At 47.0% G+C, this 17223-nt stretch overlaps 1 long non-coding RNA gene across 2 annotated transcripts in view; it reads left to right on the forward strand.

Moving 5' to 3' along the window:
* LOC141160958 (uncharacterized) overlaps nucleotides 1-14790 on the forward strand; it is a 29979-nt gene extending 15189 nt beyond the window's left edge. For both annotated transcript variants that reach the window (XR_012250597.1, XR_012250596.1), the window contains 3 exons: nucleotides 14291-14368; nucleotides 14446-14514; nucleotides 14595-14790. This is a non-coding gene — a long non-coding RNA (uncharacterized lncRNA). The remainder of the gene's footprint in view (nucleotides 1-14290; nucleotides 14369-14445; nucleotides 14515-14594) is intronic.
* Nucleotides 14791-17223: the final 2433 nt, after the last annotated feature.

A 17223-nucleotide genomic window follows, 5' to 3' on the forward strand; every position in this document is an offset into this window, starting at 1 on the left:
AGCTTGCAACCTCTATTATAAGTTATAAAGTGACCTCTCCCTCTGGTTAGCTTGCCTGCTGCAACATCATCATTAAGTTGTGACTCACATGTGATGTGGCACTAGACATGCTAATAAAAAGAAGATCTGCGAATGCTGTCAGGTAAAAGGGGGTACTCCTGTTTCTGTCAGTAGCCACAGACCACTACTTTTGCTGAGGAATGGGCTGTGCGAATAAATTCGACTGTACTCAGTGGGAGTAGAAGTATGGAAAGGAAAGAACATAAACATCTAAGGACTTAGTGAACATGGGATACTATCCAGGGGAGATTGTATTTTGTGAACATGAGTAGGGTGGCACTTTACTATAGGGCTATATTTAGATGTGCTTATGAAAAATCAATTTTCATCCTGAAAAAAAACAATTTTCATCCGTATTTTGTCATCCATATTTCTTTCGCATGTCATCCATTTGTCATCTGTATATTAGTTTCTACATCTATTTGATATCTATCTTGCATTTGTTTTTATACAACATTTAAAATACCAAATACAGTTTCCTAGATTAATAATTTCATTAGATCTGTAAAAATCTAATGCAATATGTACGATTCATATGGGAACAATTTTTTTTTGCACACATAGACTTGAATAGGCGAGTATAAAATGAAAAACAGATCGGACTATGGCATATTGCAACTTTTTTCACACAGATCTTCTGTCCATGAGAATAATCGCTAAACTACACAGCCCTGTAAAAGAAAGGAAATTGGTCAATGAGTCGATGAAATTGGTCAGTGTTCTGTTCTTATGCTGCCCAATTTTAACACAGACAAAACACATACAGTGGTGGCCAAAAGTATTGGCACCCCTGCTATTCTGTCAGATAATACTCAGTTTCCTCCTGAAAATGATTGCAATCACAAATTCTTTGGTATTATTATCTTCATTTAAGCATCACATGATTTTTCAAACCGTGCCAATACTTTTGTCAACCCCCTTTTTTAGGTTTGGTGTGGAATTGTATCCAATTTTGCTTTAGGACAATTATTTTTGTGTTTTTTCATTGAAGACAAATTAAATGAAGATAATAATACCAAAGAATTTGTGATTGCAATCATTTTCAGGAAGAAACTGAGTATTATCTGACAGAATTGCAGGGGTGCCAATACTTTTAGCCACCACTGTAAGTACAATATGCTCGACTGAACCTGCTCTCGGGCACAATATTCATGAGAACTTCTTTGCCCAAGTTTAATATTTGTCTCATATTAGAGTAAACTCTCTCTTCGACAATCGACAATCTGGCTTCCGCCCCCACCATTCCACCGAAACTGCCCTTACCAAAATCACCAATGACTTACTTACAGCCAAAGCTAACAGACAATTCTCTGTACTCCTTCTTGTTGACCTGTCCTCTGCTTTCGATACAGATGACCACTGCCTCCTACTACAGATCCTCTCTTCCTTTGGTGTCAAAGACCTTGCCTTATCTTGGATCTCCTCATACCTTTCTAACCGCACATTTAGCGTCTCCCACTCCCACACTACCTCCTCACCCCACCCCCTCTCTGTTGGAGTCCCTCAAGTCTCTGTCCTAGGACCCCTACTCTTCTCAATCTATACTCTTGTCCTGGGACACCTCATAAAATCCTATGGCTTCCATTACCATCCGTACTCTGATGACACCCAGATCTACCTCTCTGGCCCAGATGTCACCTCTCTGCTGTCCAGAATCCCAGCATGTCTAGCAGCCATATCCTCCTTCTTCTCCTCTCGCTATCTCAAGCTCAATGTGGACAAAACTAAACTCATTATCTTTCCCCCATCTCGCATATCTTTCCCACCTGATCTTTCTATCACAATAAATTACATCACTCTTTTCACTGTGCCGAAAATCCCCTGCCTCGGAGTAAACCTTGACTCTGCCCTGTCCTTCAAACCCCACATCCATCTCGCCACTTCCTGTCGCCTCTAGCTTAAAAATATTTCCAGAATCCGTACTTTACTCAACACTCAAACTACTAAACTGCTTGTGCATGCCCTCATCATCTCCCGCCTCGACTACTGCAACATCCTCCTCTGTGGCCTACCTGCTAATGTAAGAGGGAAGACCAGGGTGTAAGTACTTTCAAAACAAGGGATCCGTAACTGCCAGGGCCGTACCTATGGTTTCAGGGGGAAGACAGACTTCCAGCACAGGAGTCAGGTGACTGGGAAGCTGGGGCTGTGTCCAGAGTAAGAGCTGGGAGGTCAGGTGACCGGAAAACTGATGGCGTGGCTAGAGAGAGGGAGAGAAGATGACTTTTGCGCGGGAAAGCGAGAGCAGAGTCCAGCTCAGGACAGCAGTATGAGAGGGTCCAGGCTCCTGGCTCCAGTACTGGGAGCAAGAGCCGAGTGCAGTTGTCTGGAGGAGTCAAGCCGACTAGAGGGAGAAGAGATGCAGGGTCTGTGGAGCCGAACACGTGAGGTGCCATGTTTTGGACTAGGGGCTCAGCGGGTAAAACTGGAGACTGCCCTCTGCCGCCAGAAGACGGAGCATTGTTTGGGCGGGGAAGCCGGAAGAAATCTACACCGGCATCAGCTGGCAACTGCCTTGTGGAGGAAAAGAGTCAGCTAAGTGTAAAAACTGTCAATTGCGACCGGTTCGACGCTGCTATATCTAGTTAAACTGTGAACTGTCAGTTAAAGTTTTTTACCTTCTACTTCCCTTGTTTCCCCCCATATTTTCCCCTGTTACTCCCTGCGTGGAGATTGACCCTGTTATTATAAACTTCCCCTGTTTATTAACCATGTATTGGCTGCTCTGTGTTTCTGTGTCGCTGCATCTAAAGTACCCCTGTTACACTAACACTCTAGCACCCCTCCAGTCCATCCTCAACTCTGCTGCACGACTTGTTCATCTCTCGCCTCGCTACTCCTCTGCTACCCCCCTTTGCAAATCCCCCTTTCACTGGCTCCCATTTCCCCAGCGTATCCAGTTCAAACTACTAACACTGACCTACAAAGCCACCCATAACCTCTCTACTCCTTACATCTCTGAACTAATCTCCCGATATATTCCCTCACATAACCTCCGGTCCTCCCAAGACCTACTTCTCTCCTGCACACTTATTCGTTCCTCACGCAATCGCCTCCAAGATTTCTCCCGAATATCCCCCATCCTATGGAATTCTGTGCCTCAACATGTCCGATTATCCACCACACATGGATCCTTCAGACAGAACCTGAAAACCCATCTCTTCAAACAAGCTTACAGCCTGCCATGACCTTTCTTGCTGCCATTTCAACCAACAACATTGGAGCTACTGCAACCCCTCAACCTACTGTCTCCTCCCCCATTCCTGTAGAATGTAAGCCCGCAAGGGCAGGGTCCTCTTCCCTCCGTACCGTTCTATCATTGTTAGTTTGTTTACTGTAAGTGATATCTGTATTTGGTATGTAACACCTTCTTATGTACAGCGCCATGGAATCAATGGCGCTATATAAATTAATAATAATAATAATAATCTTTCAGGAGAAGTTACAAGAGATGCAGCTGCTACTAATTATTTCTTCTACATGCCCTTAATCAACTGCTAATCAGCTCCTGCCAGTAGAAGGTAACTGAGTGACGTAGAAATAGTGCCATCTGCACAGTCCCATCAAATTTCATCTCAAGCCATATTTCCTCTAACTTATTCCAGGAAAATCACCCACATACCAACTAACCGCTTGTTCGTCAGGTGCAGCCACTGGGTGTAAACATCTCATAGTCATCGATCTCTTAATGCAGGATTCAGCTGAAAACTAAGCTGCTCATCTGCTCTTCTTCATCATTCCTTCTCTCACCAATGGTAAAACAGCACTGCTATGGGAGCAGAGCTAAATATTATTTTTGGATTCAGACAAAATCTGGATTGTTTAGCATGGGCTTGGCAAATTATTAAAATCAATTCAATTAATCGCTTATCCCTATAGTAAACGTAAAATACTGTATGTTGAACATAAGTAGAAGTTGAATATAATTGTTTAAGAGTAGTGTTGAGCGAGCACTAAAATGCTCGGGTGCTCGAAGCTTGGGCCGAGCTCGCCGTGATACTCGGGTGCTCGACCCGAGCAACGAGCCCAATGTTAGTCTATGGGAGACTCGAGCATTTTTGCGGTGGCACCCCCGGCAGTCTTTTAAAAGCCTAACAAGTGCCCAAAACGATAGTGACAGTGCTCAAATGACATGGGGACAGCATGGGGATCGCCTCAGGAAGCATTTCTGACCCCCAGGTCACTGCTGTCAACAACGTGGTCAGAGGTATTAAGCCACTTTTACGGGCTCACAATAAAACGTTCAAAAACGAAAGTGAAACTTTTTTCTTGTGAAATATGTTAAGGAACATCCTTTCCAGGGAAAAGACTTGTGTATAAGTTAAAATAAATGACCAAAAACAAAAATATTCCTCCACACCTTCGGCTATGTTCACAAGTAGCATTTTTTATGCGTTTTTGCACTTTTGTATTGCTTTTAACTATGACAAATGCATTCACCAGGAAATGTCATTTTAACATTTTACAACCTTATCTGGCCATGTGCTGTGTGACACATGCATAAAGTGCTGAAAAGACATGGGAACAGCATGGGGAAGACCCCTGGAAGCATCTCTGACTCCCAGGTCACTGTCTAAAAGTGTGCCCATCATAAGTGATCCTTGCCACATCAGAAGATGCAGACTTGCAACTATCCCCATGCAAGTTCTAGTCCCAGGGCAGTGTTCAATTGTACCTCCCCCATTCCTTGCAATACAAGCGCAAGTATGCAGCCTGCCACCCACCCACCCCCAGGCGGCAATACCATACTGCTTGAACTTGAAATTGGGCCTTTTAGGCATGTGGAGGCGGAATCTGGCCACCACGTCATGGCTGTGTTGGCGGCCTGGAATCCATACTCAGTCCCCAGCCGCCCGGCGGCCGGGTGTCCATACTCGGTCCCCAGCCGCCCCGCGGCCGGGTGTCCACACACGGTCCCCAGTCGCCCCTATTTCTCCTTGGAACATCCCCCCACACACTTTTCTTAGCCCGGCCTGCTTTAGGCAGCATTGGATGAGCCCACCAGAGAACCAGACTCCTCCGGTGGGCCCTGACTTCTCCATCGGTGGAGTTGAGAGTGCCAAGGTGAGGAGCATGATGATGATGACAGAAGTTAGCATCTGCTATGTTTTCTTTTAATTCAATTGTAAGTGTGCAGCCTGCCACCCACCCACCCCCAGACTGCAATTCCATACTGCTAGCTTGCACTTGAAATGGGGCCTTTTAGTTTGGAGGAGGCCGAAGCTGGCCACTACCTCATGGCTGCTTCGGCAGCGAGGTATCCATACTCAGTCCCCAGCCGCCCCTATTTGTCCTGGTGTGCCTTACACATAAGATTAAGCGCGTATACCAAAACATTACCTGTGCCCTCCCCAGTACATTTAGTGGGAAGGAGAGCCTATTCCGCTGTAGTGTATGCATGCCAAACCCCTGTTCATGGTACATGCGAAGATGCCTCCCACCTTGCACCTGTCGTTGCAGACTTGCAACTATCCCCGTGCAAGTCCTTGTCCCAGGGCAGTGTTCAATTGTACCTCTCCCATTCCTTGCAATGCAAGCGCAAGTATGCAGCCTGCCACCCACCCACCCCCAGGCTGCAATACCATACTGCTTGCTTGCTTGCACTTTAAATTGGGCCTTTTAGGCATGTGGAGGCGGAATCTGGCCACCACGCCATGGCTGTGTCGGCGGCCTGGTATCCATACTCAGTCCCCAGCCGCCTGGTGGTCGGGTGTCCCCGCTTGCTCCCCAGCCTCCAGGGGATGGCCGAGTGTCCATACTTGGTCCCCAGCCACCCCTATTTGTCCCGGTAACCTTTCCCACACTTTTCTTAGCCTGGCCTGCTTTAGGGCAGCATTGGCCGAGCCCACTGGACTATCAGACTCCTCCGGTGGACCCTGGCTTCTCCATCAGGGGAGTTGAGAGTGCCAAGGTGAGGAGCATGATGAGGATGATAGAAGTTAGCATCTGCTTTGTTTTGTTGTAATGCAAGCGCATGTATGTAGTAGCGGCTAGGCCTGAGGTGGTCAGCGTTTTGGCGCATATCCTACCTCCTCCGAGGATTGCTGGATGTTTTCCTGCTACTATCCCAGTTCTATGACTCCCGTTAAAACAAAGCTTAAGGTGATAAATGATGGATGAGGTAGTGGGAAAGGAGAAAGAGCAGGAGGAACAGGGACCATTCACATCAATATCAGGCCAGTCAACCAGATATGTCTTGTAGGATATGTTTCTGTAACAAAAGGAGCGATTCGGCTACACTGTTATAGGGCATACAGTGAGTGCAATGCCTACCAAAAATTTCGAGGCACTCCAATGCCCCTTGGAAATGACATGGAGGTCAGAGGGCGTTAACTAAACCTTTTTTTCCATTTATAGCAACTGGGTCTCCTGTGCACTGTTGGCCTAAGCAGTGAATGGAAGGCTTTCCAAAAATTATGAGGCACTGCAATGCCCCTTACAAGAGCCATGTGTGGCACCCCAGGGGTCTGGTCACCACAATAATAGAGATATTACGTTGGAGAGCAAGTGGGAGGTTTCCTGGTCAGGATCCCTTAAACATGAAACATCCTCCTGCCCCAGTCCTGGGAGGGGAGAATTCTTCTCTTATAAACTGGATCTGGGGCGGGGTTGAGTGAGTCAGAGAACAGTCAGAGTCAGATTGAGAGCAAGGGAAAGTAACAGCAAGGAGCTCTGTAGGAGCTAGAAGCTAAAGACCAGGGGCTGGAAGCTGAGCAGAGCTTGCCCTGGCAGAAGACAATAGGAACCGGACACAGGAGCCCGAGGCTGTGAGGACTTATATATCCAGCAGCAGAAACCAGCCGGCAGGGGATTTCAGGTCCTCTGGCCATAGAAGCCCGGAGGCTCAGTCACAAGCAAGGGACCAGCACCGCCGTCGTGGAGCGGAGGCTAACAGAAGGCCCCAAGTCACCAGCCATACGGGTGAGCACTACACGGTACACTCAGGGACGTGGGCTACTTCTACCCGCTTACAGCAAGGTAGCCAGGAAGAGTGCAGACAGACGGGGAGGCCTACAACTCCACCTGGCCAGGGGAACTCCTGCTTGCTCACAGACTGACCAGGCCTCTTATACTAGCCAGTACTCCTGGGAGGGTCTACCTTATAATCATGCTGCGCTCGTGCACCATCACCCCCATCATCCACACTCACTGCCCTGAGGCTATACTCCTCCCGTGGGGAGTTATCCCATTCTCTGCTGCGCACACACCAGCCTCAGCGGTCTGCCTCTCAGCGGTGGTACTCCCTGACCGCAATCCACGGGTAGCGCAGTCGGACAATTAACCTCAAAACCTAAGAAAGACTGCCACTGGTTTGACCAGCCTGGGCCACGGGACCGGGTCACCGCCACGGAGCCTACAGACCCCAGAGACCCGGCACCGGGTATCCCACACATGTGTACACATGGCCCAGGGGGCGCGTCACATGCAGTACAGCATATTACAAACATAAGTCCCATTATTGGGGAGTGGGTCTCCCATAGTATTTGCTTATGCCTTGCAAGTAAAAGCTGCCAAAAATTAGGACGGAGCAACTTGCAATGCCCCTTAGAAGAGCCATGCAGTACAGCATATTACAAACATAAGTCCCATTATTGGGGAGTGGGTCTCCCATAGTATTTGCTTATGCCTTGCAAGCAAAAGCTGCCAAAAATAAGGACGGAGGAACTTGCAATGCTGGCACCCTGGTGATATAGTGGTGGTGGAGGCTGAGGATAAGGAGAAGAAGATAAAACAGCCGAAATGAGTAAGCGTATACCTATGTGTGGGTGTGAAGCGGTGCATGTGAATACACCTCCCGAAATAACACAGTGGATTTTGCTTTATGTTACTCTGCTGTCATTTGGTGGTGATGAGAAGTCTGGCCCAATCCAGTCCTTGTTCATTTTGATAAGGGTCAGCTTGTCAGCATTGTCAGTTGACAGGCGAGTGCGCTTATCAGTTATAATTCCCCCAGCGGCACTAAAAACACGCTCCGATAACACGCTAGCAGCAGGGCAGGCCAGGACCTCCAAGGCGTACAGAGCGAGTTCATTCCGCTGGTACGGTCGGCAAGGTACTCCCTCACCATCTTTTGAAACTTTCCACTCCTTGTGAGAGTACCCCGCGCCTCAGGGCCTGTAAGCTGGGCGGGTGTCAGAAAACTGTCCCAGAACGTTGACAGTGTTCCCCTGCCTCTGCTGGATTGGAGTTGCATCTCTCTCGCCTGTACGCCTTGGTTGGGCAACGAACTGTGACCTCTGCCGCTAGCGTGTTCAGATGGGAATTTTTTTAAGAGTTCTGCAGCAAGGGCCTTCTGGTACTGCCCCATTTTTGTAGACCTCTCCACCTCAGGAATAAGAGAGTTAAAGTTCTCCTTGTAGCGGGAGTCTACAAGTGTCACGGTTAAGGCAGCATAACATAAAGTCAGTCATGCGTACCAGACTGGTAACGGGCAAGATTTCCGTGTCCTCACCAAGATGACGACTGACCATGCTCTCCTCCTCCTCCTCTTCCTCCTCCCCCTGTCCTCAGGCCACCCACGCTGAACCGACGGTATGACACTTGTACAGGTACTACTGTCTACAATGCATGATAACAGCTCCTGTTTTTCCTCCTCCTCCTCCTCCTCCTCCTCCTCCTCCTCCTCCTCCTCCTCCTCCTCTCCCTCATTGTCCCCCATTGCACGTTGGGATGAGATGAGGCTGGGCTGTGTGTAATCGCCCGCTACGGCTTCTTGATCAATCTCATCATATTCTGGCTGCAATGCCTCCTCTTTAATTCGCTGCAGAGAGCGTTGCAAAAGACAGACAAGTGGGATGCTGACACTAATGATGGCGTCATCGCCACTCACCATCTTGGTGGCCTCCTCCAAGTTTGTCAGGATGGTACATATGTCAGACATCTAGGTCCACTCCTGAGGTCTTATGTATGGAGTCTGACCTGAATATCGACGGCCTTGTTGCAGCTGGTACTCCACGACTGCTCTCTTCTGCTCACAAATCCTTTGCAACATGTGGAGGGTAGAGTTCCAACGTGTGGGGACATCACACATCAGTCGGTGTGCTGGAAGCTGCTAATGCTGCTGCAACACAGCAAGGGCGGCGGATGCTGTAGCCGACTTGCGAAAATGAGCTGACAGGCAGCGTACTTTCTCGAGCAGATCTGGCAACTTGGGGTACGATTTAAGAAACCGCTGAACCACGAGGTTAAGCACATGAGCCAGGCATGGTACGTGTGTGATCTCACCTTGCCTCAGAGCCGCCACCAGGTTACGGCCATTGTCACACACGACCATGCCGGGATGTAGGTTCAGTGGTCTCAGCCACAGATCTGCCTGCTCTTTCACAGCTGTCCACAACTCACCAGCATTGTGAGGTTTATCACCTAAGCTTATGAGTTTCAGCACAGCCTGTTGCCGCTTGACGGAGGCAGTACTGCAATGCTTCCAGGTTGTAACTGATGTGGTGATATCTGAGATGGAGGCTGAACATGAGGAGGAGGAGGATGCGAAGGAGCTCTACACTGTGGGGGCAACTCTGACTGACATAGGGCCCGCAATCCTCAGTGTGGGGAGGATGTGTTCCGTCCCAAGGTCCGACTGGGTCCCGGCTTCCACTATGTTTACCCAGTGTGCCGTCAGAGAGATGTACCGTCCCTGGCCACAAGCACTTGTCCATGTGTCCGTTGTCAGGTGGACTCTCCCAGTAACTGCGTTGTTGAGGGCACGGCAGATGCTTTGGGACACGTGCTTGTGTAGTGCGGGGATGGCACACCGGGCAAAATAGTGTCGGCTGGGGACCGAGTACCGAGGGACGGCCACCGCCATAAGATTGCGGAAGGATTCCATCTCCACCAGCCTAAAAGGCAGCATTTCCAACGCAAGCAGTCGTGAAATGTGCGAATTTAGGACTGTGGCCTGTGGGGTGTTAGCTGCGAATTTCTGCTTTCGTTCAAAGCTCTGGGATATGGACAATTGAACGCTGCGGTGGGACGTGGACGTTGATGCTGTTTCTCAAGAAACAGCCATAACAAGTGAAGACTGAGAGGAGGGGGCATCTTTACATGCAGTATGGACAGGGGATTGCCTTGCACACACAACAGGGGGTTCTATTGCACGCACAACAGTGGAAGAAGCAGTGGTGACACCCGCTGACACTGATCGTGGACCCTGGGTTTCGCCCCACAAAGTCGGGTGCTTTGCTGCCATGTGCCTGATCATGCTGGTGGTGGTCAGGCTGGTAGTTTTGTCACCCCTGCTGATGCTGGCATGGCAGGTGGAAAATAACCCCAAAAAGGCCATATCAGCAGAGTCTTTAAAAAAATTCCACACTCTGTAAGACCTACCGCTTATACTGGCAACGTCCCTCGTGTTGGTGTTACGGGGAACGGTTGCCTGCCTTCTGTCTGCGGCCACCACACTGCTTCTTCCAGCCTGTTGGGGTACTCTGCCTCCCTCCCCCTGTGTGCTGCTGGCCTCACTCTGCATGTCCTCCTTCCACGTTGGGTCAGTTACTAGATCATCCACCACCTCCTCCTCTTCCACTTGCGCACCACGATCATCCTCCTCCCTTCCTGGCAATTGTGTCTCGTCATCGTCCACCTCTTGTGACAGATTGACAACGTCGACTTCCTGTGGCCGTGGCTGTTCAAATATTTGGGCATCGCAACATGGGACCTCCTCTTCCACCACTTCAAGCGTATCAGGCGAGGGGCCCAAATATGGAAATGGACCAGTGAACAGCTCTTCAGTGTGTCCAAGTGTGGGATCACTTGCTGTCTGACGACACTCTGCATGGTGGGAGGAAAGAGCATCAGGGTGAGGAGGAGTATGCGGTCGAGACTCACGGCTACTAAGAGTTGACCGTGTGGAAGACAGACCGGAGGTGGTGGTGCCCAGGTAACTGGAAGTATTATCTGCTATCCAATTAATAACCTGTTCACACTGATCAGTTCTCAATACTGGTGGTGTTCTGTGCTTCCCTAGTAATTCAGTCAAGAAGTGGGAGCGAGAATATGTGGCTGTTGGTTGTGGCACATTTTCACCTTGGCCACGGCACCGTCCTCTGCACGAACCATCACCAGAACGTCCACTTCCACATCCCTTGCCACGCGCCTTGCCCATTGTAAATGAAGTAAAATAGCTTACACTTGCACTATCAATGGAAAAAGGGTAATAAAAAGCAGATTAGAACCGTGGAAGAGGAAAACCACAGTTATTGTTTACTGGGGTATACCACACTTTTTTAAATAGAGATATTTGTGGCTGAACAGTGAGCGACACACTCAAACTGCTTTTTTTTTTAGATACCAAAGGCCCAAAATTGGATAGTACAGCGATTTGACCCCTGGAACTACGAAATCACACTGGGATGTCGGGCCTACACAAGACTATTTTCAACAGATATATTTTTGTGTCACAACAGTCAGGAGACACTACTGTTTTTCTTTGCGGAAAATATACCAAAACCTGAATAATTGAGATTTTTTACCGTGGGATGGCGAAACCACAGTTATTGTTTACTGGGGTATACCACACTTTTTTAAATAGAGATATTTGCGGCTGAACAGTGAGCGACACACTCAAACTGCTTTTTTTTTTTAGATACAAATGGCCCAAAATGGATAATACTGAGGTTTAAACCTTGGAAGTGCAAAACAACACTTCTGTTTCTCTAGCCTACGCCAGACTATTTTCAACAGTTATATTTGAGTCTGAAAAATCGGAGACACGCTTTTTTTTGGGGGGAGGGGACACCCCAAATGGTTAATAAGACGGGTATTTGTACAGTGTGAAGGAGGAAAAAAAAGGAGGATTTAGATGAAAAAAAATGGATTTTTCCTGGCTCCCGACACCTGGTGCTAAGTCCAGCAATTTCAGCAACAGGAGCACACAGGACTGTAATGCAGCGTTTGCTGGTATAACCACTGTGTCTCCTATACAGCCTGCCTGCCTGGTATCTGGGATGGATATTAGTCCTGAACAGGACTGTTTGTTTGTTCTGGCAGCCTTTACAGACCCTACACTAACTATTTCGCAGTTTATATCTCTCCCTAAATCAGCAGCGCTGTCCCTACACTGTCTAATCCGGAGCGACTGTGTCCAAGATGGCGGCGCCCGGTTTTAAATACTCGAGGTGACGCTGTGCGGCCAGCCAATCACTGTAATGCCTACAACCAACATGGCTGCAGCATGACAGTGACTGGCTGGAAATCCCTGCATGTTCATTGGCTCTGTAAAGAGCGCCAAACATGCAGGGCGGAGACCCGAGCTCCCGCCCGAGTAACCCGGAAATGCTCGGTGCTCGCCGAACATCCCGAGTAGCGTGATGCTCGGTCGAGTACCGAGCAGTGTCGAGCATGTTCGCTCAACACTATTTAAGAGTAAGACTCATTAGTTTACTCATATTTGTAATTAAAAAAAAATCTCTTTAGTAAGCCCAAAAAAAGTATTATTAGTAGGGTAAGAGCAATGTGTGGTTTCTGTTAGACCAGTCTTAATTTCACCTTTAAAAGTTTCTGTGATTCAGCTTACAGCCAGTGAGAAGAGAAGAAATGCACGACTTGTGATTTCCAACACTCTTCAAAGAGTTCTGAAGAGCTTGTTTATGTATAGCCTTCTTGAATACAGTCATATTGTGCAATAAAATTGAGCATTTCTTAAATAGAAGCAAATAGCACAATTCATACCTGCGTAATAAGTAAATACTGTATATTTAAAACTAATAAGCAAGTACTTATGCTACCAGTTGTAATATTCATGAAAACTAACTAACAATACACTTAAACCACTTAGCTGGATTTATCCTTTGTATCCAACTGGGCCATTCAGAATTTGTCTTCTTGTAAATTTGCTTTTTTTCAGGTTCCTCATTTGATCTATATCAGGTATTACCTGCATAATTCCATATGGGGCAATATTGCAGGAGTAGGCTGGCCTTACTATTTTAACCAATTCTAAATGTGAAGCTGTAATATAGTCTAAAACAATTGTGTGTTAGAATCAACTGTAAGAGTAGAAATAGGAGTATAGTATGTATAGTCCCCCTCATCTGAGATCCCACCTTTTCATATTGTATTTCATTTCCTCAGGAAACCAATAATGCCCTTGTCCATGAGTCTTTAGGTAAATATCTCATTGTGCATTGTGAACCATGGATACATCCCCTATTTTCCTGCTTGATCTTTCCTTGGTCAGAGAAACTCACTACTCTATTTATGCGTATTTTCCCAAATTTATAAGCCCTTTTGTACATTAAATAATTCAATAGAATGGTGGTACTAATGGGTATGCCCTATGCCGGCTGCAAGAAGGGACAACTACCATGGTTGTGTGAAGCTTTCAAGGTTTAAAAATATAAAACAACTTGCGCTGGTATAGTTGAATGAAGATTGACAGCTCTCAAACTGCGACAGCTTCCTATCCATTGGTACACTCCCATCTATAGACCTATAAAAAAGGACCCACAAGTGCCTAGGGATCACCTCTGAAGAAGGAAACTGGAGTTTCCGAAACGCGTCAGCCTTTCTGATCTTCCTAGGCCACCGTACCGGTACTCACCCACTTGACGTGACGTCACGCAGGTCCTCAAGCGGCCATTGTGCACAAGCGCGCAGGTCCTTCACTGCACCGATAAGTGCTGACACACGGAGACTGATGAGAGCGGTGGGTTTCCGGCTGGGACCCTGCCCATCCCCTCTCTGCACCATGCTACCAGCATCCATCCTCATAGCGGAGGAAGCAACTTCTCCCACTCGGACCGGCAGCCATTCAGGTCCACTGACAATAGATGTCCACAACTGACGAGAAGATTTCTACTGAACCGTAAGTCATTGTGCCAACCTGCCAGAACATGTGCAGCATCCTGGAATAGTTTATGCACACTGTGATCAAGCTTTTCTTTCTCTGATCCACGCAAGGATTCAAGCAACAGCAGTTAGGGGACTCCCCGTACTTCTAAGCATAAACCAAGACAAGCCATCTTTTACTAGTGCTGCAGGAATTTTACCCCGCTCCATTCCATCAAGGAACCTATCTGCTTTAGCTACTCCTGGGTCCACGTATATACCAACCAGTGTCTAGCACCTTGCAACTAATAAATGTGGGTCTCTCCCTAAACAGCACCAGTCATCAACTAATAAGTGACTCGACTTGTACAGGTATATCTTACCACTGCTCTTTAGCAGTACTCGTTATAAAATACCGCCATTTCCTATTGATCTTTTTCCCTGCTCCTTTTGTCACTCAATACAGGTGATTGCCTTCACCCTACAAGTGGAAGCAGTCCCCTTTTCTGCATCAAAATCTTCCAACTACAATCAACCACTACAGGTACATAAACCCCCTCTCCCTCTCGGCAACTAGGCTCTCCCGTGACTGAAGTAAAACCGACTCTCCTTCCTTTACAGTCTAACCTGAATCTGGATAACCCACACCTGACCGGAACCCCCCCTAAACCCTCCTACACATCAAAACAGGTAACTTGATATCCTAATGATTCATGAAGGCATCCTCTGAAACCTGTCACTAAACAAATCCTCTCCTCTCTCCACATAAGGGGGACCCTCCGACTTGGTCATCCACAGACCCTCCAGGAAGCTCATAACTGCCTCTCAACCAGGACAAACTTCAAGTGCCCCCATCCTGACTAACTTCCCTCCTTCCATTGTTTTTAGCATGCTAGTCACCTTTTAAAACAATGATTTTAACTTCTTGTAACCTACTTAATTAATAAAGTTGGTCATTTTTTAATACATTTTGTACATTATTCCATTGCCATGTTTCTCAAATATCCCCCTAAATCCAGTTATGTCATATTCCAACAATTAAGGAGAGACAACTCCTCTTTTGTCAAAGGGATTTCTAGATAGGGCATTAATTTGGCCAATGTAGGAGAATGAGTACAAAGTCAACAGTGTGTAAGATTAGGCAGACAAAATATAGCTCAATGGTGTATTATAAATTTATTATTCCACGCATCCTGAAGATATTTTTGTATATCCTCAATTGTGATCATAATTAGTTCAAAACACTTAACTGAAACACATGCATGATGTGGTCTAAGTCAAATTGACTCCCAGGTCACTGCTGTCAACAATGTTGTCAGAGGTATTATGCTACTTTTACGGACTCACAATGAAACATACAAAAACGAAACCAAAATAGATTTTCCTGTGAAAAATGTTAAGGAACATCCTTTCCAGGGTAATGACTTTTATGTAAGGCAAAATAAATAACCAAAAACGAAAATGCTCCTCCACACCTTGGGCTATGTTCACATGTAGCGTTTTTGATGCGTTTTTGCACATTTGCATTGCTTTCAATGGTGAAAAATGCATTTACCAGGAAATTTCATCTTAACATTTTACTACCTTGTCTGGCCATGTGGTGTGTGAGACATCATCAGCACATCCTGTTTCATTTAAGAAGGAGGTACTCTGAAATTCACAAACACTATTTTTATAGGGCCATCAGGTGGCCCTTACTATTCTTAAAGGGCCAGCAGTCAGCTATGCTTTGTTGTTCCCATTATTAAAGAGTGGGTCTCCAATACTGTTACTGCATATGCAGTGACTGCAAGGACTGCCAAAAATGTGGATGCACCCCAATACCCCTTTGAAGAGACATAGAAGAGGGCCTCAGTAAAAAATATGTTCCCATTAAAAGGGAGTGGGTCTCCTATTGTGGTACTGCCCATGCAGTGACTACAAGGGCTGCCAAAATTTGGGAAAAAACCCAATACCAATTTAAAGACACATAGAGGTGGGCCAGAGTAACCACATGTTCCCATTTTTAGGAAGTGGGTCTCCCATACTGCTTGCCTATGCAGTGAATGCAATGGCTGCCAAAAATATGGAGGAACTCCAATGTCCCTAGCCAGAGACGTAGAGGTCGGAGGGCTTCCTGAAAACAATGTTCCCATTTTTAGGAAATGTGTCTCCCATACTGTTTAGCTATGTAGTGAATGCAACGGATGCCAAAAATTTGGAGGAACTCCAATGTCTCTTGCAAGAGAAGTATATATGTTGATATTATAGATATTGTGGTGATCTGGTGGTGGTGGATGAGGAGAAGGAGGAGGACAAGAGCAAATAGACAAAGTCAGGAAGCTTATACCCATTTCTGTGTGTAAAGACAGAGGTGCATGCGAATAGAGTTAGACCTCCCAAAAATAAGATACTGTATTTGAGTTTATTTTCCGGTGCTATCATTCGATGGTGTTGAGAAGTCTGGCCCAATCCAGTCCATGTTCACTTTTATAAGAGTCAGCCTGTCAGCATTTTCAGTTGACAGGCGGATGCACCTATCAGTTATAATTCCACCAAAGGCACTAAAAACCCCCTGTGACAAAACGCTAGCGGCAGGGCAGGCCAGGATCTCCAAGGCGTACAGAGCCAGTTCATGCCATGTGTCTAGCTTGGATACCCAATAATTATAAGGCACAGAGGAATCACGGAGGACGTTGGTACAGTCGGCAAGGTACTCCCTCAGCATTTTCGGAAACTTTTCCTTCCTTGAAAGAGTACCCCGCGCCTCAGGTCCTATGCGATGGGAGGGTCTGAGAAAACCGTCCCAGAACTTTGACAGTGTTCCTCTGCTTCTGCTAGATTGCATTTGTGTCTCTCATGCCTGTACTCCATGGTTGTCCAACAAACTGTGACCTCTGCCGCCAGCGTTTTCAGATGGTCCTTTTTTTAATAATTCCGCAACAAGGGCATTCTTATACTACCCCATTTTATTAGGCCTGTCCTGCAAAGGAATAAGAGACATAAAGTTCTCCCTGTAGCACGGGTCTAGGAGCTTCACCAAGCAGTAATGACTGTCACCCAAAATTTGGACAACAAGAGGGTCATGGGAAAGGCAGCGTAACATAAACTCAGCCATGTGTGCCAGACTGCAAAGAGGCAAGACTTCCGTGTCCTGACCAAGAGGATGACTGACCATGCTCTCCTCATCCTCCTCCTCTTCCTCATCCTCCCTGTCCTCAGGCAAACCACGCTGAACAGACAGTATGACAGTTGTGCAGGTAGTACCGTCTATAGCACAGGAAACTAACTCCTGTTCTTCCTCCTCTTCCTCATTGTCATCCAAACCACGTTGTAATGAGATGAGGCTGGGCTGTGTGGAATCACCCTGTATGGTTTCTTGCTCCATCTCATCATGCTCCGCCTGCAATGCATCCTCTT

Source organism: Phyllobates terribilis, unplaced genomic scaffold (genome assembly GCF_046119375.1).
Source record: "Phyllobates terribilis strain yellow unplaced genomic scaffold, ASM4611937v1 Scaffold_9__5_contigs__length_417890890, whole genome shotgun sequence".
In the NCBI taxonomy this organism is placed as follows: Eukaryota; Metazoa; Chordata; class Amphibia; order Anura; family Dendrobatidae; genus Phyllobates; species Phyllobates terribilis.